Genomic DNA, 17,904 nt, shown 5'->3' on the forward strand with positions numbered 1-17,904 from the left:
TTTAGTTGTCCTTGTACTTTACCTAATTCCTTAATACATTCTCATAATAATAATTAATAATTTAGCAGTCTAAAGAAATATAGTTCATTTTGAGATCCGTATTGATTCAAAACAGATAGACGCAGCAGATCTTATGTGTATACACTTATCATTTTGCTTCTATGATCAAAAAGCAGAACTTCAATAAATTTTTCTTCAATTTTGACCCACAAAAATTATTTCTAAATAGTAAAGATAAAAGAATCTTAAATCCATAATACAATGATAGGATAAAAGGGAAAAAGAGAAAGGGAAGGATGGGGAGGGAAGAAGCTTAAAAGTTCTGATTTCAAAAGTTCTTGAAAGTTTGATTAATCATAATTACATAGCACTGGATCTAACTCTACTGATTTCAATAGGATTTTCTATTAAAGGAGTTTCATGACTAAAAGTATATTAAGAACAGACACCTGCGTTTTTTCTGATTGTTCATTGCAATTAATATTTTATTTATTTTTTGAAAAAAATAGCAACAATATCAAAGATATTTACCATCGAAATGTAGGCTATGAAATCATGTGGATAAAGAAATCTGGATATATGATTGGAGTTACCTATAATTTTATTGCTGATGCTATCCATAGAACGAAAATAGCTTTTCAGTAGGTGTACATGGTGTCAGATTGCTTATCAGAGCAAATAAATTTAATTGACTTCAACCTCCATGACTCATTCAAAGTAAAATTTGTTTTAAAAGTAGCTAGTGAATGAAGTTCAAAAAGAGGTTTTTCTTAAGTGTTTCATTTTCAAACATATTTTATGTAAAGTTACACAGACTTCTTACCATAAGAACGCCTCCTTAATTTCTATTTGATTGATCCTTTCTTGTCTGCTAGGAAAAGAACCTCTGGGACAAAACACAGAATCTCAATTTAGAAGCCTTCATATTCACTTCGCTGTGTGGAATTGCTCCCCTTTCCGTTCCATGTATACAGATACCCCTCTTCTACTAGAATCCTGCTTTTTCTTTTTCTCTCTTGTCTACATTCTTTTCCCATACAAACTATGTTTCAGTCTAATGCATATTTTAAAACTAAAGAGTATTCTGACTTCCTGGGGGCACAAAATACTGAGCTCACTTTATTCAGATTTGTTGGATATTGGGTGGTGAATTTTTTTTATTAAAACATAAAAACATGCTTAGGAGAAAATATTTTCTGCATGCTGAAGTGTAGCAAATTAATCAGTAAAAAAATATTTTAAGAATTAGAACACCTTATGTAATGGTTTATGTGATGTTCAGCATCAGCTTTATAAGTAAAAATTGGGATGGGATGAATAAAAAAGAGATTCTTGATATTTCTCTCAAAATGCAGCCTATAACCTGAGATCTTCAGTTACACTCAAGAAGCTCACTGATGATGAAAGAGAAAAGGGAGTTTAGTAACATGGCTGTTTTAATGAAGATGGCATGAAACTGGAAGCAGTTTCCTCAACAGAACATAATAATGTGGAGTGCAAGGTAGTCTATCTAAAAAAATGGAATAAGAGAATTATTATAGTTCGAAAACACCAGTAAGATCATTTAATGCAACAGTCAACTCATCACTAATACATCCACTAGTATAACTCAGTGCCACATCTATTCTTTTCCTGAAAATCTCCAGGAAGGGAGACCACCACTTCCTTGGGCAGCCTGTACTTTTTTTTATCACCCTTTCTGAAAAGAAATTATTCCTAATACCCAACTTGAAACTCCCTAGTTGAAACTTGAGACAATTTCCTCTCATCCTATCACTGGGAGAAGAGGCTGACCCCCACTTTGCCACAACCTCCTTTCAGGAAATAGTAGAGAACAAGATCTCCCTTGAGCCTCCTCTTCTCCAGACTAAGCAATCCCAATTCCCTCATCCACTCCTCATATGACTTGTGCTCTGGACACTTCAGCAGCTTTTTTGCCCTTCTCTGAACATGCTCCAGGGCCTCGCTGTACTTCTTGTAGTGAGGGGCCCAAAACTGAACGCAATACTTGAGGTGTGGCCTCACCAGTGCCAAGTATGGGGGTACCATCACTTCCCTGGTCCTGCTGACTGCGCTGTTTCTGCTACAAGCCAAGATGCCATTGGCCTTCTTATCCACCTGGGCATACTGCCATCTCATGTTAAACAGGATGTTGAAAATACCCCCAGATCCTTTTCCTCTACGCAGCTTTTCATCCAGTATGACCCAAACCTAAATAATAGAGTAATAAATAGAGCAAAAGCATATAAAAATCTAAATCAGGTTCACAAGAATGTATATTTAAATGCTAATAAGGCATGTATTTTTAAATTAAGCTGAAAATACTTGGGCAAACAGGCAAATACTGTTCCTCAGAGATTTTGTTTTGTTTTGTTTTGTTTTCCTACATGCCAAATAATAACAACTTTATAGGGTAATTCTTTTCTTTGTTTCCTCTCCCTCCCTCCCTTTTTTTTAATGATCAGGAAAACAACTATCTTAATACCCAATGAAATCTATCTATCTATCTATCTATCTATATATAAAAATCTTTTCTAGCAACTTGTCATTTATTGCCCTCCTGTCACACTCTCTTTTCTGCTCTAGTTCCAGTTAATCACATGCTGATTGGGGATTCTAGAATACACTTGCTGATGATTATGTGTTATTTTAACAGGAGAATGACAATAATTTCCTGTAATGCCACTTGTTAAGGTAATTATGCTATAATTGCCTTATCAAGGTGTCATAAAGGAGAGAGGAGAAACTCTGAGATTTCACAGCTGCTGTAATGCTTTGATAAAGTGTATCTTGAAAATATATGATCAGCTATCAAGCTAAATTTCTACCAGTTGTTTTAAATCAGAAAAATCTGTCTTGGGTGGGACATATGACCTCTGTGCCTGATGTTTCTCATTCTGATAATTTGAGAGGATGCATTATCTTTTTTTTAAGGTACAAACCGAAAAAAAAAAAAAAAGCAAATAAATGCAGGTTTATTAAAGTGTATTTATGATTTTCAAAGGTGAAACGCTGCTCCCCATGGAAAGGTAGACTTCAAACTAATTTGGGTTTTGGAGGAGATACAGCTATTCTTAGTTTGATAATGTCTCTTATGTTGAGAGAAGATAAGTGAAATGAAACAGAATATGACAGGTAAAATGTAGAAATATGATACATTTCATACATTTCATAAATATATTTTATGTATTAGAGACTTTAATAAGAGTACTCTTCAGGTTTACTGAGATCCATTGTCTGAGATATGCTCAATGATAACAAAACCTTGTGCTATATCTCTTTCTAATGGATCAGCAATACAGGAAATGCAAACAATGTCCACGGAATATGCCTGCCACACATCTTATTCTCTACTGACAGCCTCATGTTTGTTCATACTCAGGCCAACTTAATTTAGAGAGAAAAAAACTACTGCTTCAACTTGTGGTGACAGGTTGTCATCCCAAAGTAATGTTTCCTATTTATGTTCATGGAAACTTAAAAAAGGGAAAAAAGAGAAACTTAACAAAGAGAAAAATAACACAATTAGAGCAAATTCTCAGCTACAAAACACTTGTTTTCAACATAGTCAGCACTATTAGTCAATTTGAATGGATCATGACACTCTTCATTTCATGGTGTGACAGCCTTCTAGAAAATAGCTTGTCTTCCATTTCACTGTTGCCACTGTTGAAACACACCACCCACTGCCTCACTGTACTCACATCCACCATTTGGTCTCCATAAACATTCTGCAAGCATCAATGAATGTCAGTGCTGGCATTTTTTTTCTTCGTGGAGGAGTTCAATTCCACCTCCTTTGTTTCATATGCACTACCATGTGAAACGCCATTGTCTCAGACTGCCTCTCCGCTGCCATCTGTTGCATGACAACAAGATGGAATGGAATACAGGAAGGAAGGTTCAGCCTCTACTGACATTCCACCAGCATCCGTATCTGATGTTGTGTGCCAGCATAATAAAATAGGAGGCATTATTTTTGAAGCAGCCCCCATATATTTGCTACCCTGTTGACCAAAATATCACTAAAACAAAAATGAAGAAAGTACTGGCATTCATGTAAAGTTATTTCCTGCTTACCAAAACTTAATTTGTCTGCAATCATCTGTGATTCAGTGACAAAAACCGTGACTTTACAAATGGTGCTCAGATGTAGTCAAAAGTGGGAGGCCATGGGGGAGCTTTCCGACGGTCCTTTCACAAACACTAATTTCACAGGATTCTCACTCACCCAGTGTTGCAGAGCTGGCTTGTAGCACAAACAGCTGTGCCACTACGTTGGCCAGAAGAAGTTGTAGAGCCTCAACACTTCACTTTGTGCCCTGATATGGGATTATTTCAATGTGACGCATGTTTCAACAGCTGTTTTAGTAGTCATCTAATGACTGCCTAAGCTGTAAGAAAGAAGGAGAATACAAAAAATTATAGACTGTTGAGCAACAAGCACACGAAGAGTGAAAATCAGAACTTCTGAAAAGTTCCAAAGTGAAAGACAGTGAAGATAGTAACGAGGAGCATGACATGGTAGGAACACACCCACCTTCTGCCAGGAGTGAAGGCTGCTGAATTGCCATGTCCTCCCAGGCTGGTCTAAAGCTCAAAGTAATGCTCCTTCTGCCTCATATCTCTCCTTGGTGAAATAAATAATAAAGAGCAAGCTGATACAGATCAGACAGCCTATGGTAATACCACACAGTTTCTTTCTGTTTTTGTTCTGTTTCCTTTTGTCTGTTGACATATTTGTGGTTTTTTTTTTTAAGCTATTGATTTATTAAAGACACTCTCCTGGTTATGCTTGGATGCCTTATTGACAGCATGTATTTTAGTAGAAAAAAAATGATGAAATAAGCTCTACTTTGACTGAAGAACAGAAAAGCATTTCTAAGGAAACATATTCCTTTAATACAGTATTTAGCCACTGATGGCTTTATGGAGAGAGATATAGCATTGCTCCTACTTTTTAACATAATTTTATACCGTGACATTATTTTATTTTGTTCTCCTGCTTTTTGATTACTTGATGTCCCTGGCATAGGTCAAAGCAGAAATCCCTTCACTTGAAGCTTGATTCACAAATACATTTCAAGTGTCAAAGGTTTTCAGACAGGGATAGTAGTCCTGCTGGTTTTAAAACAGGCAGAGTGCAGATATTCTGTGGCCAGAGGACAGGAGACCACTGAAATAGTCAGGCTCCAGTAATCACAATAAACTGACAAAATTACCCCTCAGAGATATGCACTGTTTTCTACAAGAATGATACTAAAAATACATAGCATCTGAATGAGGACAACTAACAAATACTGACAACCCTTGGCCTTGTCTGAACGAAAAACATGTTGCAATTCATTTCTGCAGAGAACCCTTCTCTGTGCCTTAGCAGTATTTGAACGCTAATAAGATTTAGCATACTGTGATTGTGTGGAGAACTTGTTCAGAAAATGCACTGTTTTGATTCTCCCTCCTTGCCAAAATTTGAGAATAAAGAAATATCGATTAAAGCAGACAGTTTTTCTGGACTTTACACTGTTTTGAGAGGAGCAGAAAGGCAATGAAAGGAAGGAATGCAAAATTTGGGCTTTGATAGCCAAAGCAATACTATTGTATATAGTCAAATTTTTATTAAGTTTGCCTAAGGAAGAACTGACCAACCATCATTTATCTTGTCTCCAGACAACTGAAGAATGAAATAAATACAAAAGCATGATTGCAAGCTATGCACATCTGTTAAATCAACTAAACAAAACACAAACTGAGCAGAGCTGAAAGTGTCTATAACAAGTGTATTGCCTGAGGCTCAATGAGTCTGTGTGAGCAAAACTGCAAAACTGTAGTATGACCTCCCAGAGTTTTAATGTCTTTTACTTCACCCTTAAGGTGAATACAGACAACTAATGACTTGTGGGAGGCTTATCTAGTTTCCAATAAAGTTTCAGTTTTCTGTTATTTACCTTTGTTCTAAACCCATACTCAAAATGTATTAAAAACAGTGAAAATCTCCAGTTAGATTTAAAAGATGGAAAACTATTCAAGGGATTGAGGTAGATATTGTCTGAAAACACTATCATGATTTAACGCTATCATGATTTTTCATTATGGACAAGACTTGCAAAAATAACTGCTGATTTTGGAAGTGGACTGCTAGAAACCTTCCTGAGACTTTTTAAACAATGAAGTCATTCACAGGGTTGGCCTGTATGATAATTTATGCCTTGTCTGTATATCAGTCCCAAAGATTTTGTTCAACTTATTTATACATTACAAATCTTTGAACAACTGGAAGAAAAAAAGTGATTTGGAAGTCACACTTGCCCAAGTCTGTTGACTGGGGAGGAATTGCATAGATATGAATTAAAGTGGGTATTTGCCAGCATGTTCCATCACAGTTATGCTGAAGAGATTTAAATATAACTGTAGTAGAAGTAACTTGAAATATAATTGCAACTAGAATGTGCTGGCATACCAGTGACATTTAGGCTTCTCCTTCTTGTTGTCTACCATTATATTTGCATAAAAGGGTAATTCTTTCTTTCTCATGAAAAGAAAATACCATTTTCATCCTCTCCCTGCTTGTATCCTCAATACTTATTTATTAAATAGCCCCACAGAGTTGGGGACTGCTTTTAGCTTTGGGGGTATCTATTCTATTCATTTGTCAATTCAGAAATGACAGCAAAGAAATCTGCTAACGTTGTCATTGTACTGTGTTTATTCTTACTTAAATGAGTGAAGTGACTGTGGTGGTCATATTGCAAATCAGACTTGGGGAATAAATTTTGCCAGATCTCCTTACTGAGTTTTAGTTCTGGGAGGGATCCCCAGAAGGGGCGCAAATACATGCTCACTGATTCTCTTTAACTGCATTCTCTCTAATTAGTTTCAATTCTTTGCCTCTTGTTGTGAGAAGAAATGTAGTGGAAATGTATTTATTATCCACAAGTTTTGCTGTTTAACTGACATTTCTGTTTCATTCTTTTATGACTTTGAGCTCTATGAATGATAGGTCAAATAAGCACAGTTGTTAATTATCATTTCAACTAATTATTATTATTTTTTTTAAAGATGAGTTATGTTTTTAAGGGTTTTCTTCTGGTGGTTTCACAATGATGAGCATCCAAATTGTACCACATGACTCTCTCACTCCCCCTCCTCAAAGGAAGATGAGAACAAAACACCATGAAAAATGGCTCAAGAGCTGACATAAGGACAGGGAGATCACTCACCAATTAACGTCATAAGAAAAACTGATTCAATATAGGGAAACTGGCGTAACGTATTGACTATTACTAACAGACCAGACCAGTGAGAACTGAAAGCAAAATAAAAACATCTCCCCACCCACCCTTTCCTACCTCCTCTTCCCTTAATAGTGAATGAGAATGAGGGCTGCAGTCACTCTATAATGCTTCATCACTGCCACTCCTTCATGATCACTCTAACCCCTGCTCCACCATGGCTCCTCTTCATGGGTTGCAGCTCTGGCCTGGGCCCTGCTCCTGGGAGGGCTTGCCTCCTCCAGGCCACCCACTGCTGCGCCTTGGGCTCTTCCATGGCTGCATGTGGAGATCTGCTCCACGTGGTGCCTATGGGCTGAAGGGATCAGCCTGCTCCTCTGTGAGCTTCTCCTGGGCTGCAGAGAGCTTCTGTTCCATGCCTGGAGTACCTGCCCTCCATCTGCACTGACTTTGGTGTCTGATGGCCATTTCATATTTTTCACTGCTCTTTCCCAGCAGCTGTTTTTCAGCACTTCTTTCTTCCTTTAAATTTGCTTTCCCAAAGGCACAACCAGCACCACTCATGTCTCAGCTCTGCCCAGAAGTGAGTCCCTTTTGGAGCAGCTGGAACTGGCACTCATCTGATATAGGGCAGTTCTGATCACAGATGCCACCTCTGTAGCCAAAAACTTGCCACGTTAGCCCAATAAATTTACTCAGAATTTCCTACTGTTGTTACACGTTTCAGCATATGTGTATCCTAATGAAGGCAAAACATAGGGAAAAAATCATAGAAGGTGTTAGATTTATCTATTTCTCCTCTAGCCATTTTTTTTGTTAAAAAAAGAAAAAGAAAACCAACAAAACACAGCTAATGAGAAGTACCATCAGTATTTCAAATTGTTGTATGGTTGTCATTGAAAGTTTAACAAAATATGTTAACAAATAAAGTGAATTAAGGCCTTGAGATAGGTTTGCCATGGCAAGAAATCCTCAAAAGCAGTTCTGAGTGCTTCTGTGCAGAGCGTCTTTCGCAGTATTATAAATATCTTGCACTGCTATTACTAAAGAAACAAGGTTTGAAATCAATGGAGATTTTGAACATTATTTAGGTCTTCATTTGAAAACAGAGAATTATCCTTCAGTGAGCTACTCCATATTTCATGTATACTAAATCAAACAAATTTTGTTTCTTGAATATCTTACTTTTCATTATCTGTGCGAACACATGCTCAGCTCAGTGTTGAGTACACAACATTCTGTTGTTTAATTGTATCATCAGGTTGGGTGAATACGTTCTATTTACAAGGAGTTTTTCTGATGCTTGCAAAAATTTTGACATTTTATGCTATGATTGCACTAAAATATTTGAAATTTCTCCATTGTCTATTTTTTTTCTCTTACTGCCAGAAAAAAATAGTAACAAATTCTGCTTTTTCATTTGCCTTTCATGTCTGAAACAATGGAGATACCTGGAGATACCTTAGACAGTTCACAAATCCTGTCCTTGAATGCTTTTACATAAGTAAATAAGGTAATCTCCATCTTTGGTGCTCCCACTATTGTGATGGAACAAAGTTATGATGAGCAATTCTAGAGAATAAATCCTGAAAGAAACAAGGTCATTTGTATGAATTACTATTACACCTAGTAATACCAATCCTGACCTCTGGATGATAGATACTAAAAATACACTCCTTGCTTTCGGGAACTTTATCACGGATTTTGGCAAGACATGACTGGTAGAAGTAATTCAAAGAGGAAATTGTAAACCAATTAGAAAAAAGAAAGTAAATCACCTTACAACATATATTTGTCACATTTTATAGTTTACTTAATCACAGTCAGCATTTTCAAAAGGAGCTCTTTTCCAAGACATTTAGGCAAAAAAAGGGTTATATGCCTTATATGTTCAAAATTTTTTGTTGATATCTAGCTGTTCTTAATTATATTACTTTTGATATTATTACTATACTAATATTAATATTTATCTTGTAGCTAGCTTCAAATTTAGCCTTGTGAACATGCATCTGAACAGAAGTTATCAAGCTTGAAGGTATCCTGGTTCTCAAAGCACACTTGGCTTTTTTCTGGCTCGAGGTGACAAGCTGATCCAGATCAGTAACAGACTTGTAAATACTGGCTTGTGTTTCTGCCTGTGGCTTTCCGATATTAGCTAGGTGTGACCCAAAACCCTGTACTGCAAACGGTCCTCCAAATGCAGTTGTGACTTTCTGAAGCAACAAAAAATCTTAAACCAGATTTATTCTACGAAGAAAAGATGTAGAGATATCTGTAATTCTTCCTAAACTATGTAGTCAATGTCATTTTTTGAGGAAGAATAAAAAAAACTTTAATTAACATTAAAAACTGTCTTAGAATGTTCCCGGTTTATTTATAAAGAAATGTAATAATTCTAGTTCCACACATAAAATAAAACAAAATTAATACATTTTCAGAAGCTTGCTACTTGAGAACTATTTCTCAGAATGCTCCATCTTGCTAATGCAGATGGGTATTTTAATTGTTCTGAAGAAATGAAGGGGAACTAGTTACCAAAGGAGGTGACTCTTTTTTCACATCTCTAATTTTTCAGCAGCCCTATATATAATTAGAGATTGCTGATGCAGTGATTATTTAGAAACAAAAGAAGTTTGATTGCAGCACTATTATACATTGAATGAGGGGGAAATAATTTGCTGTGATTGAATTTACTAATAAATATTTAATGAAATATTCTGTCCTATCATATTTAAACCATGCACTATGCAGGGGGTGATAAGCATTAAGCAGAGCAATTTTAAATTGTACACTATTTTTAAAATTTAATTGGACATCAGTCTCATGTCATAAATTTTTTACTTTGAGTAAACACAGCTCCTTGTCCACAGCACCACAACTAGTATGTTATGATTTGTAGATTTTCAGTCTCAGCATTCTATTTTACCATGCTATTAGAATTACAGTTTACCCTATCAGAAAGCCAAACACTGAATTGCTTATTTACTTTTAAATTTAATTAATTTACTTTTTAATATTCTAGTATTCTGAATCAATATTTTTTAGAGAAATGAAGGAGAAAAGTAAATGTGCTGCTACTAAAGATTTAGTTTAACAGAACTCTTTAACACGTGTTCAACTCTTTAATGTTGTATCAAATGTTAGATCAATTAAGTGCTTTATTATGGAATTTTATTTTACATTGTTATTAATCCTCTAACTGCTACAGTACTCAGGCTCAAGCTTAGGTGATTTGTGAAATGCACAGGAAGATGTGGGCCATAAATTGACAGCCCATGGCATACTGAAATTTAAACCCTCTCAGAACTAAGAGGAGATACAAACAGTGGCATATATAGGTCCTATTTCTGTTAGGTGCTGCATAAAGAATAACATGAAGTTGCCTTCAACTATTAATGCTCAGATGTTCTCCTCCTCCAGAGAACTACAAAGACCCTTATGGTAATTTTCTTTTTCCAGAAAGGAATTGCTGATACCATCCTCCCTTTCTCCAATCCAGTAAATAGAGGGATTCCGATCTGTTTTCTGTCAGTTTACATGTGTCCAAATCCATGTGTCCACAAGAACCGTTCCAGCCAGCAGGCTGCAATTACCAAAAACGTACCTGTATGCCTCCAATTGACTGTAGACCCTTAGGTATCAAAAGAATGAAAGATGCCTGGAGCTATAAAAAGCAAAAACAGAGCGTGGATCTGCAATCCTATAATAAGGGCATTATCTAACAAATGGCAGATTGAGCTCCTTGGGTTTGGGCTGAAAGGGAACTGAAGCTATGGCTCACTCCTCCCAGGCAGACCTTCCAGACTAGTGGCTGTGGGCTGCTCTTCTGGAAGTCATCTTGAAGCCAGGCTGAAGAGAAGTACAGAACAGTTCGCTGGAGATTCAGAGGTCTGTCAGCAGCCAATTGGTCCAAAAAGGGGTAAATTATTCCATTGAACACTGTCACAATTGTACCTGTCCCCTTTCTTTTGAAAGGGTTAAGTAGAAAATAATGACTCTGCATTTTGGGGAGGGTTTAATCACATGAGCAGGTTTTTTTTTTTTACTAACTAAAAGTTCCCTTTTCAATATATGTAATTTCTTATGGTTAAAATTAGAGCTTGAAAATTCTGTTTCTTGCTTTGCCAACCTAAGTCATCAGACAGCTGATTTTAAAAGTCATTTTTCTGTAATCAGTTTCTCATTCTAAAGTGCAAATTGAATTTCCTGAGTAGCTGACTTCTTTAGTGTGGAGTGATTTTTAAACACTAAACTGCAGAATGAAGTGGAGCTTAAAATATTTATTTGAAAATTTTCTAAATCTTATATATTTTAACGTTCTGTTACTTTTTCCTAAAAGACTTGTAATTCTGAAATCAACAAATATACAAACAAACAAACTTATTTTTAAAATGTAAGAAAGGAATGCAAGATTAGGTATTAAAAAATAGTTCTGCTCAGAAACTGTGGAAAAATTAATATGCATTTGAAGAGTGGTCAGTCTAAATCCTTGGGATGTTTTTATCCAAAACATTGTTAGCCATATTCGCTTATATTTATAGAGCCTCTATCCAAGTTCATGAAGTTCATTGCTGTTTTCCTTGAATATCCTGTTACTTTGCTGAACATCTGGATATTTTTGGCTTTACAATAATTATTTTAAAACATTATTTTAACTTTATTCAGTATGACATTTAAGCAATTACTTTGTAGTTTTAGGGGCTAGAGTATTAATTAATTGGGGGGTTGGACTCGATGATCTCTGGAGGTCCCTTCCAACCCCTACAATTCTGTGATTCTGTGACTTACTCTAGATAATCCTTCAAAAGTAATTTATTTCCTCTGTACCTGGATTTATTCTCTCTTGACATGGCTGACAGATGCTTCTATAAAAACATATCCCTCATAATTTTTCTTATATTTATAATTAGCACAGTCTTGCCTCTGCTTTTCCTTCTGCTTTTTTTTTTTTTATTTATTTTAATCCTTTCGGAACTGAATTTACCAAATGACCTGTGGCAGATTAAACTTCTTGGTTATGAGCATTGCTCCTAAACTAACAGCATTAGTAACCTCTGAGCATTTTAGAGAATGCTTCATCACCCTGATCCTTTGTATGTTAAATACCGCATATAAAAACATTTGGCTCCCTGCCCCAAGATATCTCATTAAAAACAGGCTCTATATCAATTGTGCATGGCCTATCAGTCAGGTGAAATGGCTGTAAGCAGCAGCATGAGTGAAGTATGAGAACCTGTATGAAGGCTGTATGAAGCATGAGTGAAGTATGAGAAACTAATGTGTGAATAACAAAGTGTCCTGCATTGACTGTTGACCTTTCTTTGTTGAAAATTTGTTGTTGCTGAGTTTTGGGAAAGATGTCTCAGTTGTAACTGAGTGTAAAGAAGATAGGAAGAGTAAAAAGTCATTATAAGCATCTCATTAACACTGTCCCATCCCATTTCCTGCAAACAGAACACTTTCTAGAGGGATACTGCCCATTAGAAGTGCTGATACTTCTCATATACTCTCTTGTTCTGTGTCACAATCAGTGCAGGTCTAAGCCATGCTTCCTTTCTTTGGCAGTGTGAGTTTTCTGAAGCATTCACCAAGTCTTTACTTCTTAGATGTACGGCAGTCAGCACAGCGCACCTGTGTTCAGTTACTGCAATGCTATGGCATTACAACTGGTAAAACAGCAACAGCAATGACATTTCTTTCTCACACTAGTGTGGAATAGAGAAGTGCATGATACTTATCTAGTAATTAAATAAATCAAATAAAATCCAGTTCCAGCAAGTTTCTTCAATTCCATCACACTCAATAGAAAAAAAAAAAGCACATTCAGTATTCACTAGTTGAGATAAAATGACATAGTGGTAATTCTGTGAAGAATCCACAAGAAGGAGGCTGCAGATTGCAGTACTGTTGTGCATGTTCTAGCAAGGCCAAAGGGCAGGAGTGTAGGTTGCTAAAATGAGTAATGGTATGAAACTTTGTTTTTGGACTTTGGACTAGCCTCTGCTCTGATTTGCTCTGATTTGTTCTATTTCTTTCTTTTTGGGATGATGATGAATGCTTGATTATTTTTTTACATGCTGACATCATGGCCATAAAAAGTGGACATAATCTGGAGGATTTTGTCTCAGAAATAAAATCATTGTTAAAATATTTTGTTTATTATATTGTTAACTAATACAATTGCTGTATTTTGTTTTCTACTTTAATTTCCATTTCATTACTTGAACTCTTGGTCTAAAAATCTACCTTGTGTCTAAAATGTGCCTTTTATCTGAAATCTACATTTAACATATCTGTAGTGACACAGATTCAATTTCTAGCATATGTTGACAAATTCACACTCTTCCATTTAGTATTTTCACCCAGAAGTTTGCAATTTGCCTCCATGGGCAAATATGTGCACCTAACATTAATGGGACACAGTGTTAGAAGACATCCAGGAGATAGTTGTCTCCAAGTTGAAAGTGTGCCTGGATTTCCTCTTTCCTCTGGGAGAGATGGAAGTTTTATTTACAGTCTGTGGTCATGGCTTCTGCTACAGTGTACTTTTTGTACACTAAAGAAGTTTTTTGAATCCTTTCATCTGAAATTTTAGTACTAACAGCACCAGAAATTCAAATATATGCATGAATTCAGATGATAATATTTCAGTCCAAATTGGGTAAACTCAAAGCTGAGAAAAGGAAAACTGTTTTATTTTGGCAATTTAAAATATTTAATAATGCTATCTTTAAAACAAACAAGCAAACAAACAAACAAAACCCACAAACGTTTTCAGCACTAGTAATTCCTAAAATAAAATAGAATAAAATAGTATCAAAACTTTGAACGAGATATTACCAGGCAGATCTAGTTTCATTTTTCACTCTGCTTAAGGTGATTTTCTGCAGAACTATTTTTACAAGATTTTGTACCAAAGTAGTGAGAACATGGAATACACTTTTTCTGCATTTCCTGACCTTCATGCCTCACAGAGATTGCAAAGTCTACTTGATATTTAAAATAACCTGACATCATCTACACCATTATTACCAATCAGGTAAGTCAGTAGCATCAGCAATGAATGTTTATCTTATTTCCTTCCTTTCAGCAGAAGAGTTCAGCTGGTAACCTGTGACCTCTGCTATTCTGTATTCCTGCCCACTAAACATCCACAACAATAAACCTTCTCATTATCTTGCCTGTACATTTCAGTGTTCAAAATTAGCACCTGAACACAGTTATGTGAGGGCCTATAGGGAAGAAACTTCAGATAAATAAACATCTTGTGCTGTACATGCTGGGTACAAGCTAGATTGGCAATTATCTTAGCAAGTGGTCTTCCCTGTTCATTTAAAACAGAGTCCTTCCTATTTACAGCTGCTGTGGGATTCTAGCAAAGTGTTTTAAATAGCAGAATCTTGCTCAAAAATACATTATTACTTAAAAAAACAAGAGACTTGGAGTTAAGATAATATTTCCTGTTAAATAATTGAATCAACACTTTCTGTTTTTTATTGTGCTTTGTATACGTGTTTCTTAGCAAAATCACATCTTAAGAAGGTTTTATTAGACAGTGGAACCTTGAAAACACACAAATTGTTGAAAATGAAATAAAGTCGGTAAATTCACAATGACAATAATATAGATAAGTATGATATTTGGAATTTATGAGAAAGATCCATGGGAAGGTAACATTTTCAAAAGGCCATAAATTGGTTCAATGAATTCAAGACATTCTCTAATTCTACTCTATTATAAATAATTTTGTATTTTTTTACATCAGTGTCACACTGTAAAAATTTAAATAATATATCATTATTTAAAAACAATATAACATACAAAAGCATTGCAAAGAACTTTGATAGTTTAATTCCATTAAATATTATTTGATTTCAAAATCATGCTTTTTAAAGAAAATATAGGTAGCCAAATTTTGATACAGATATTAGAAACTTTCTTTCCTTAGAGAACTAAGGTAACTTATGAGGCCAAAGATTTTGAAACATTTCTAGTTTGTTTATAAGTCTAGCCTAGTTTCATCATCAGTGTATGTTCTTATGCTACCTTAAACTAAGAGTCAAATAACTGTAAAATCTCTACCTAAAATAATTCTAAATTTCTTTATAGAAATGAAAATTGGAATGGAAAAGTACCTCACAACTCAGCAAGATTCCTAGCTACAGTTAGAGAATTAGCTGCCCTTTGCTGTGAATCCTAAAACTTATTTGTACCATACACAGAAATAACATCTGCTGTTTGGATAGTTTCAGAATATTAAGAGCACATTGTACTGAAGTTCTTAATACTTGCAAGTTCAAATATTGTTTCTATTTGAGACCAAGTGACCCACCTGGAGGATGAGGGAGAGGCTGCTGATGTAGTCTGCCTAGCCTTTAGTAAAGCCTTTGACTCTGTCTCCCACAGAATTCTCCAGGGGAAGCTGGCAGCCCATGGCTTGGACTGGTACACTCTTTGATGTGTGAGGACTGGCTGGAGGGCAAGGAACAGAGAGTGATGATGAATGGAATTAAATTCAGCTGGCAACTGATCATGAGTGATATCTTCAGGGTTGTGAGAATCCTTCTTTGTTTTTTGGCTCAAAGCTTGCTTCCTGAGGTATTTTTTGTGATAAGACTCTGAGTGATTTGTTGAAGTGTGACAATCGATATCACTTTGGGAACATTTGCAAGCCCCTTCCTCCAGAGCTGCTTTCTCTGTAGAAGAGCGGAAGAGAGTGCTCAGGAGTGTTCACTGGCGGAAGATCTGTCCCGTGACTAAGCAGCTCCAGCTAGGTATGGGAGGCTGAGGGATGATGCCATTGTATCCTGTGAAGGCAAGATACAAGTTGGTGCCTCCCTGCTCCCTCTTATCTGCTGGCAAGGCCAGGAAGATAAGAACAAAGGAATTTCCTGCTGAGATCCCAGAGCCAGAAGCTGCCACTCCAAGGAGAGCTGACTCAACCACTTTGGATTTGAGCTGTCACTCCAAAGACAGCTGACTCGACCACTTTGAAACTATTGAAAAGGGGCCATCATTGCCATGGTCACTGTCGTTGTTGTTTTTCTAGTCGTTGTTCTTGTCGTTCTCATCTTCTCATTGTCATCAACAGAACAATGCCCGACGACCCACCACAACTGAAGATCAAAGACTGAACTACGAACTCTGCTGGATACATGGTGGTGATTATCTCCTTCTTGCTTCCTATAAAGACTCCTTGCTTCTTCTTTTCTATCTTTTCTATCGCCCTCCTTCCCTTCCCCATTACCCTAATTCATAATAGTGTCTGTCCTCCCCTTCCCCATTTCCCTATATAATTTCCCATTTCCCAACTAAGATTTGTAATAAACTGGTCGGACCAACATTTGAACCGTTGTTTCTTAATCTCACGCTGGGTATATAGATAATAAAAGAACCTCCTCTCCCTCCTATAAATTGGAGCGAGACAAGGGTCAGTATTGGGACTGGCCCTGTTTCATGTCTTTATTGATGATTGGACTATTGGGATTGAATGCGTCATTAGTAAGTTTGCAGATGACACCGAGTTGGAGGAAAGTGTTCATCTGTCTGAGTGTAGGAAGGCTCTATAGAGGGATCTGAATAGGCTGATTTGATCGGTTGAGGCTAATTGCATGAGCTTCAAGACCAATACCAAGTGCCAGGTCCTGCACTTTGATCACAGCAACCCCATACAACACTATAGGCTTGAGGCAGATTGGTTGTAAAGCTGCACAGAGGAAAAGAATCTGGGGATATTTGTCAACATCCAGTTTAACATGAGACAGTAGTTGCCCAGGTGGACAAGAAGGCCAAAGCATCCTGGCTTGTATTAGAAAGAGTGCAGTGAGCAGGACAAGGGAGGTGATTATCCCTCTGCACTCAGCACTGGTGAGGCTGCGCCTCAAGTATTGTTTTCAGTATTGAGCACCTCACTACAAGAAAGACACTGGTGCTCTGGAGTGTTTTCAGAGAAGGGCAAAAATGCTGGTGAAGTCTGAAGCACAAGTCTTACGAGAAACAGCTGAGGGAACTGGGATTGTTTAACATTGGGAAGAGCAAGCTAGGGGGAAACCTTCCTGTCCTCTATAACTCCCTGAAAAATGGTTGTGGCAATGTGGGTGTCAGCTTCTTCTCCTAGGAAACAGTGATAGGAAGAGAGGTAAGGCTTCATGTAATGCCAATGGAGGTTCAGGTGAGATATTTGAAATAATATCTTCTCAGAAAGACTGGTCAGACATTGGAATATGCAGCCCAGAGAAGTGGTGGTATTTAAGAAACGGGTATATATGGCTCTAAGGGTGCCACATCTGATGGCGATGGCTTAGTGGACATGGTGGGAATATGCTGACAGTTGGATTAAGTGATCTTAGAGGTTTATTCCAACCTTAATGATTCTCTTATTCTATGATATTTACTGTACTGTTGGTTGTATTTGCTAAGGGTATAGGCCAGTCACCCAAACCCAGGAAACAGTCTGTTTAAAAAGCTTTCACATGCCCTACCTCACTTGCAGCTGGTGTTCCAGGAGAGTATTTTTGGACTTGTCATGCCTGTCATTCCCTCGTGAGCACTCTGCACTCTCTAGGGAATCACATTTTACTTCATAAACAACTATAAAGGGAGCTGACATACATCACATATGAACACCCATACGTGAGGGCTGAATCCTATCTCTGGTAATAGTCTTCAAATA

This window comes from Tetrao urogallus (assembly GCF_951394365.1).
Source record: "Tetrao urogallus genome assembly, chromosome: 7".
Taxonomy (NCBI): Eukaryota; Metazoa; Chordata; class Aves; order Galliformes; family Phasianidae; genus Tetrao; species Tetrao urogallus.